The sequence below is a fragment of the Ipomoea nil genome, unplaced genomic scaffold (genome assembly GCF_001879475.1).
Source record: "Ipomoea nil cultivar Tokyo-kokei standard unplaced genomic scaffold, Asagao_1.1 scaffold0193, whole genome shotgun sequence".
Lineage (NCBI taxonomy): Eukaryota > Viridiplantae > Streptophyta > Magnoliopsida > Solanales > Convolvulaceae > Ipomoea > Ipomoea nil.
This window is the reverse complement of record NW_017616621.1, coordinates 556392-564538: the sequence shown is the minus strand read 5'-3', so window position 1 is coordinate 564538 and position 8147 is coordinate 556392.

The following is an 8147-nucleotide window of genomic DNA, read 5'->3' as shown; positions in this document are numbered from 1 at the left end:
TAAAATGTTTTCAAAAAAAAAAAAAAAATCATTAACTTAGTTTACACTGCCAAGCACCTTGTGCTCAGATGGCATGTAGTGACTCTCTTATATAGGAGGTCATGAGATCGAGCCTCAGTGGAGACATTGTTGACTCTTTGTGCTTCAGTAAGTTGAGAAAGTATGTGTTCATGTAATAGAGTTACTAGCATTCAAAAAAAAAAAATCCACACCGAATTTTTAAAAAAAACAAAACAAAATTTTTTAAGTTTCATTGATCTTTATTTTTCATCGCAACTAGAGCACCTTACAAGTTCTTTCAACATCTTAATTTTGGGTGGAATTTTTGTCTTAAATCCGCCAATAACTTCATGACCAAAACCATTTTCACCTTCAAGCCTTGAAAGCTCTTCAACATTCCATACATATTCTAACCCAAACCGTTGATTCCCTTCAAACATATCACAAGTCCCAACAACACACAAATCACCCTGTAATTTCAGTATTCGTGTTGTATATTGTGTCTAGATAATATTTCAGTATGATTCTGTTAGAGTGATTGACATAGCACTGTCGTAGATCAGTCAGTAGATCAGTGAAAAGTCTTGGTGCGAAAATTAAATCAAACAGAAGTAAAAGACACATAATATTGTTTACCCAGTTCGATACAACAGTATCTACGTCTGTGAGACGATCACCGATGCGTCCAATCCACTAACTCATAATCTAATATACAAAGGTAGAGAAAAACGATCTCACCCAAGTGCCCCACACAAGGTCAGTACCCAGTGTACAGAGTTTTAGTGGATTGTTGAAGTCAGGGAGCCGCGCATCCAGAAGTCCAATGAAATCCCTTCAATGGAGAGCTAACTCTAATGCAGTCCGCTTCACTGACGCAGTCTCACGTTGTTCCCACAACTGAGTGAACTTCGCGTCCACAGATTTAAGCATGATTGATTCTTCTCAAGTCCATCTTCTTAAGCACCATGAACTGTATTTCTTGAGAAGGAATGGAATAACCAGAGCTGTGTATTCTTTTAGAATTGAGAGTGTCGGCTTCAAGGCATTCAACCCTATGCATAAATACTTCTTGTCTTTGATTCTCTCCTAAAATAACTCTGGTTGTAAAAGGTAGGACTTGTATAGCTAATCAATCTTGATTCTTTAAGGAGATTTCGTCCATACCTAAGGAGAGATGATTTACTGATATTCTTTCTTGAAATATCACCTCAAAACCACGTTTGCCAGCTCATACGCGTCTTCAATAGATGATCCCCAACTGTTTTAACTCTGAGACGTTCTGTCAGAATACCTGATCAATCAGAACTTCAGTCTTCAAACTCTGACAGACTCTAAAACAGAAAACCTATCTAATTTGCCATAATAATTTGGCCAATTACATGTTGGGGTTTTAGACTTAAAATACTAACAAACTCCCCCTTTGACTATTATTTGGCTAAACAACTTAATAAAAACGAAAGACATGCTTTAAAGAAATTAAATCAAAGATAGGTTAACTCTGGCAGCAGTTTACACACAAACTCCCTCTGAATAACAACTACTCCCCCTTAAACCAATTACTCCCCATCAACTACTCCCCCTTAAACCAATTACTCCCCCTGAGTTCCTCACTACTCCCCCTTTTTTGCGAAATGATAAACAAAGAAGCATCAAGTTGTAGGAGGATCTCCACACTCAGCGAGCAACACAGAAGTATGAGAACATATCACTTCAGATTTTCTGACCCAAATCTGTCTCTTGAAAGGAGTAATGAATTTATTCATATACTTTTCCTCTCTTTGATCCTTATAGAAGTAGTAGCACTCTGGTCTGGTGTGACCTCTGATCTGGCAATAATGACATGTAGGAGTATAGTTTCTGAGTTTGAAATGCTTGCATTTCATCTTGGAGTGAAGAGACTGAAATTTAGTGCAAACATATTCAGGCTCAGTAGTGGAAGCAGAAGTGTTCCCTTTCACGAACACAGGAGCAGACCTAGACAATTGACCCTTTTCAAAACCAAGACCAGTTCTACTGTTAGACTTTCTGCCTGAGTCTAAAATCTTGTCCAAAGTAGAAGTAGTATCCATCATCTTAATGTTTTTCTTCAAATCTTCCAGTTCCTTTACCAGCTTTCCTTCTCTAGATCTGATCTGAGTAATAAGATCATCTTTCATAACTATATCAGCATTTAGTTTCTTCAACTGTTCCTCACGTTGTCTAAGATTTTCATTCAAATTTTTGTTGACCTTCACCAATTGTTCCTAGCTAGAAACAAGCTTAGCAAACTCCTTTTCTAACTGAGTATGTCTTTCTTCAAAATCGTCTGAAGACATGTAGGCTTCATCATCCTCATTGCAGTCTGAGTGAACTTCTGATGCAGTGAAGAGTGCAACAGAGTTCCCAGTATTTTCATCAAACACTTGGTCTGCACTTTTCTCTTTGTCACCACTTAGGGGTGAAGCAGACATGGATTTCTTCCTCTTTAGGTATGTTGCACATTCTGCCTGAGTATGACTAAACCCTTCACATTCCCAACATTGAATTGACCGATTTAGGGCTTTACTTGTACTGTTTGATGCATTCTTGGACTGACCAGACTTCAAAACTGAAGGAGTTGACTCAAATTTCTGATTTGTTGAGTTTCTACCCTTGGATTGATTCCTATTAAACTGTCCCTGACCTTTTTGACTGAATCCCTTTGAAATCTTTTTGAAAATCTTCATAAGCAAAGCTAGGGATTCATCATCGACATCTTCAGTGTCAGATTCTTGATCAGCGTCAGTAATGAACGCCACTGATTTTCCTTCTCTTACTGACCTAGGGTTATCATCAGCCAGCATTTGAAGTTTGTAAGTGTGTAGACTACCCATTAGTTCACCAAGACTCTTCTTCTCCCAGCCTTGATTCTCTTGAATTGTTGTAACCTTTATATGAAACCTCTTGGGCAGTGAGCGATGAACTTTCTTGACCACCCTTTCTTCAGAGAATGGTTCGCCAAGAACGGATGCCCTATTCATTAAATCATGTACCTGACTATGGAAATCTGAGATATTCTCCTCTTCATTCATCTTCAGGGCTTCGAATTATGAAAGAACCATTTGTAATTTTGACTGCTTTACATCATCGGTTCCTTCGTATCGAGTTTGCAAGATCTCCCACGCCTTCTTGGCTTCTTTCACACCAGTGACTTGGGTGAATACAGACTCATATAATGATCCCACAATTGAATTCAATGCTTTGCTATTTTAATCTGAGAGAGTTAATTCATTAATTGACCATTCCTCTACTGGTTTACGGATTGTCGTACCCATTGGTCCGTCTTTTGTAGGGGGTGTCTAACCAGTAATCACAGAACGCCACACTCTAGCTCCTTGGGCTTGAAGATAGATTTCCATTCTGGCTTTCCAGAATGAGTAATTATTACCATCCAACAGAGGTGGACTCTCCATCTGTCACAAATGACTTAAATAGCAGTTTGTCCGCCAGAAAAGTAAAAGCACACGAAAGTACATAAATATAGTTCCCTTTCGGATCAAGTCACTATGTAGACTTAAAAGCTCTGATACCACATGTAATTTCAGTATTCGTGTTGTATATTGTGTCTAGATAATATTTCAGTATGATTCTGTTTGAGTGATTGAATTAGCACTGTCGTAGATCAGTCAGTAGATCAGTGAAAAGTCTTGGTGCGGAAATTAAATCAAACAGAAGTAAAAGACACATAATATTGTTTACCTAGTTTGATACAACATTATCTACGTCTGGGGGACGATCACCGATGCGGCCAATCCATTAACTCATAATCCAATATACAAAGGTAGAGAAAAACGATCTCACCCAAGTGCCCCACACAGGGTCAGTACCCAGTGTACAGAGTTTTAGTGGATTGTTGAAGTCGGGGAGCCGCGCATCCAGAAGTCCAATGAAATCCCTTCAATGGAGAGCTAACTCTGATGCAGTCCGCTTCACTGACGCAGTCCGACGTTGTTCCCACAACTGAGTGTTCTTCGCGTCCACTGATTTAAGCATGATTGATTCTTCTCAAGTTCATCTTCTTAAGCACCATGAACTGTATTTCTTGAGAAGGAATGGAATAACCAGAGCTGTGTATTCTTTTAGAATTGAGAGTGTCAGCTTCAAGGCATTCAACCCTAACTTCCGAAGGCTTGTATGCATAAATACTTCTTGTCTTTGATTCTCTCCAAAAATAGCTCTGGTTGTAAAAGGTAGGACTTGTATAGCTAATCAATCTTGATTCTTTAAGGAGATTTTGTCCATACCTAAGGAGAGATGATTTACTGATATTCTTTCTTGAAATATCACCTCAAAACCGTGTTTGCCAGCTCATACGCGTCTTCAATAGATGATCTCCAACTGTTTTAACTCTGAGATGTTCTGTCGGAATACCTGATCAATCAGAACTTCAGTCTTCAAACTCTGACAGACTCTAAAACAGAAAACCTATCTAATTTGCCATAATAATTTGGCCAATTACATGTTGGGGTTTTAGACTTAAAACACTAACACACCCATAACCATTTTCCGCTCTCTAATATTATTTCACCATCAATGGGAATTGAGCAGTCCTATCCCCCTGTTTCTTAGCATCATAATGTGTCTCATGAACAACGGCTTTCTGGTGTTTTTTTTTACGGTTCGTGGTGAAGCCTTTGAATGGTTTCATTGGATGAAAAGTAATGGGTTGTTGAGTGGGATGATTTTCTTAAGTAGGTCAAGTTTTGTTTTGATTTGGTTTATTTTAAGGACTTAACAGTTACGATTTTCTAAGTTACATTAAGCTCCAACTATAGAAGTGTATCAGGCTGAGTATGAAAAACTTCCCCCGCTAATTCCAAATGAAGGTCAACAACATGAAGTGGGGTACCTAGAGCATCATTGAATATTACAAGACAAAGTGCGAGAATAGTTTAGACGTGGATCTCACACTAGAGAAACATGTAACACTTTCACAAGATCATGCATCAGTAGAGGTCATGTAAGTATTACAAAACAAGGCAAGTCAAGATAGTAGGTCATCTAGAAGCCATGATCACATTCAAAAATCGTTTGAATCATTTTCTTCTACCAATCGACCACTAGACATGATGGCATGAACTTCCGCCACATATATGGTTCTATTTTATCCCTCTTTACACCATGAGGTCAAGGTGCTTTTTGAAGGGGTGGAGAGTGAGTGATACGCATAAAAAGAAAGAAATAATTGGTGGTTTAATTAGTGGAGAGCCTCAAAAGAATGAATCATATGTAATTAGAGGATAATTGACTAAACATTAGTATAAGGAAATTATGTATATTAGAATATATCATTACCTTGTATAGTTAGAATAATTTTAGTAGCCTAATTATTATAGGTCTTAGTAGAGAAAATTTCACTTTTGGTCATATAACTATATATTGAGGTGTTGTTAATTTCATTTCATGAAATTTCAATTTAATATCGTAACTATTCAATTTTTCTCAATTTTAATCACTTTGGTCAAATTGTCGGTGAAAGTAGCCAAAAAAATTTAATGGGTAAATTTAGTCTTTTGGCATTTCTCTTTCCTTTCTTCACCATTTCTTCACTGAACATTCGATTCAGCTTTGTGTTTTCCCCTTCCAGCATTTTATTTCCACCTTTTTGAAATTCAATTAATCTTCTGGATTTAAAAGTTTGGTTTATTTACAATCTGTGTTCCGGATTTATTAGATTGTGGGTTCTCGAATGAAATGCTCTATCTTGGGTTTAAATTGAAATCTCGGAATAATTCGTTGTATAAAGAGACCAGATTTCTAGCAGAAAATAGTAAATCTGATGCGTTGAAAAGATTCGAGATGCAGAAAATAGTTAACACTTTTTTGCTAAAAGTTTGTAACTTTTGACTTTAAAAAAAAAAAAAAAATTACTTTGTCGAATTCTGAATTTGGTTGATTTTGTTGAACAAAAATGTAGAAGAAGAAATGGCAGAACTGAAGAAAAAGCAGGGGGTTTTACCAAGGTCAACCAGCTTCACTCTTTGGATACTGGGGTTAACCTCACTGGCTCACTGTAAAAGTTGTGAGTTCAAAGCAGATAGCAAGGCCGTTTTGCTGAATGTTTGGTGGGAGATGAGACGTATTAAGGTCAATTTATTAGGACTCTATGTATTTGAGTTAGATTATGATTCTTTATCTCAGTCTTCCTGAGTCTCTTTATATATACATGTAATCTGTACGTTTATAATGATATTACTCAATACAATTTATTCAGTTCTCATCTGGTATCAATTAGCTAGTGTTTCTATCTCAAATTTGCTAATTCCTATTGTCCATCCGCCACTGCTTCCATGCTTCGTTCTTCGCTATGATATGGATGATAAGCTTTCAAATTCGCCGTCAGAATGTCAATCCAAAGCAAAGCTCAATTTGGAAATTTCAAATTAGTGAATATGTTTTAATGTTTTAGTGCTACTATGTAGTCCAAAGCAAAAGACCGCCACTAATGATGAGGAGATCCGCCGACATCCTCTTCGTACACGCAGCCCCCATCGTGGATACTGAAATCAAGGGCCACAAATTTTTTCAGCGGTGTTGATTCAGACTCGATCAAGCAAAATGCCGCAGTGTGGTGGACGTAACTTTAATGTTCAGTGTCAAATTTGTAATGATTATGGCCACGTGGGAGCTAATTGTTTTTAGCGCTATGATGATCCGTATCAAATTTGTAATGGTTTTGGTCACACTGGAGCCAATTGTTTTTGGCGCTATGATGATTCGTGTCAAATTTGTAAAGATTTCGCTCACACAGGAGTCAATTGTTTTCAGCGTTATTCAGGGGCTCCGGGTTCTCAGGCTAATTGGTGTTTCAGGATGGTTTGAGAACTAAAACCTCGTCAAATTCTCATACTTGGGTTCCGGACACTGGAGCCACAAATCATGCAACTCCAAACATAGCTGCCCTTAGCTTTCTACCTCGGAGAAGTACACTGGTAATGACACTTTACGTGTCGGTGATGGTATGAGTCTTTCTATTAGTCATGTTGGTCATGCTACTTTTGATACCCCTTCTAGGTTTTTTATGATGTCTGATATATTGCATGTTCCTGGTCTATCTACCTCTTTATTATCTGTTCAACGTTTTGCTACAGATAACAATGTGTTCTTTGAGTTTCATCCTTCTTTTTTTCTTGTGAAAGATATCACCACCAAGGAAATCCTCTTACGGGGCAGTAGTTCGGGTGACCTATACACTTTGCCTGTTTCAAGTTCGTCTCCTTCCGCGTTTCTCTCTGCTTGGGCTTCCGCTTCGGTTTGACATGATCGTTTGGGTCATCCTCATCAGCGTGTCCTTAGTCAAATTCTTCAGTCTTGTCCGGTTAGTGGCTCTAGTTGTACTATTTGTTGTAATTCTAATTTATGTTCAGCGTGTCAATTGGGAAAATCTGCACGTTTCTCTTTAGCACGTGTTGAGTCTAATAGTTCCGATGTTCTTGATTTGATATACACTGATATTTGGGGACCAGCTCCTTTGCTATCCTCCAATGGTCATCGTTTTTTTGTCATCTTTGTTGATGATTATTCTCATTACACCTGGTATTTTCCTATGAAGCATAAATCTGATCGTTATGTCATATTTGATAAGTTTCGTGCTATGGTTGAGCGATCCTTCAATCGTAAGATTAAATCCATACAGTTGATATAGGAGCTGAATATAAAAAGTTACATTCCACCTTGGCTCAACTAGGCATTATTCATAGACAATTTTGTGCATACACTCATGAACAAAATGGTCGTGTTGAAAAAAAAAAAAAAAACACAGACACATTATTGAAACAGGTTTAGCTCTCTTGAGTCATGCTTTTGTTCCCTCTAAATTTTGGGATTATGCATTTGAGACTGCGGTTTATTTAATTAACAGGATGCCATCTACTGTGTTAAATAAATCAAGTCCTCATCTCATGTTACATAAATCTCCTCCATCATACTCTTTTCTTCATGTCTTTGGCTGTCTATGCTATCCTTACCTACGTCCATATAACCGTCACAAAATGTCTTACAGATCTTCTCCTTGTGTCTTTCTTGGCAATCCTGAGTCATTTAGGGGCATAGGTGCATGGACTTATAGACTAACAAGATATATGTATTCAGGCATGTTCGGTTTGATGAAGGAGTTTTTCCTTTCAGTG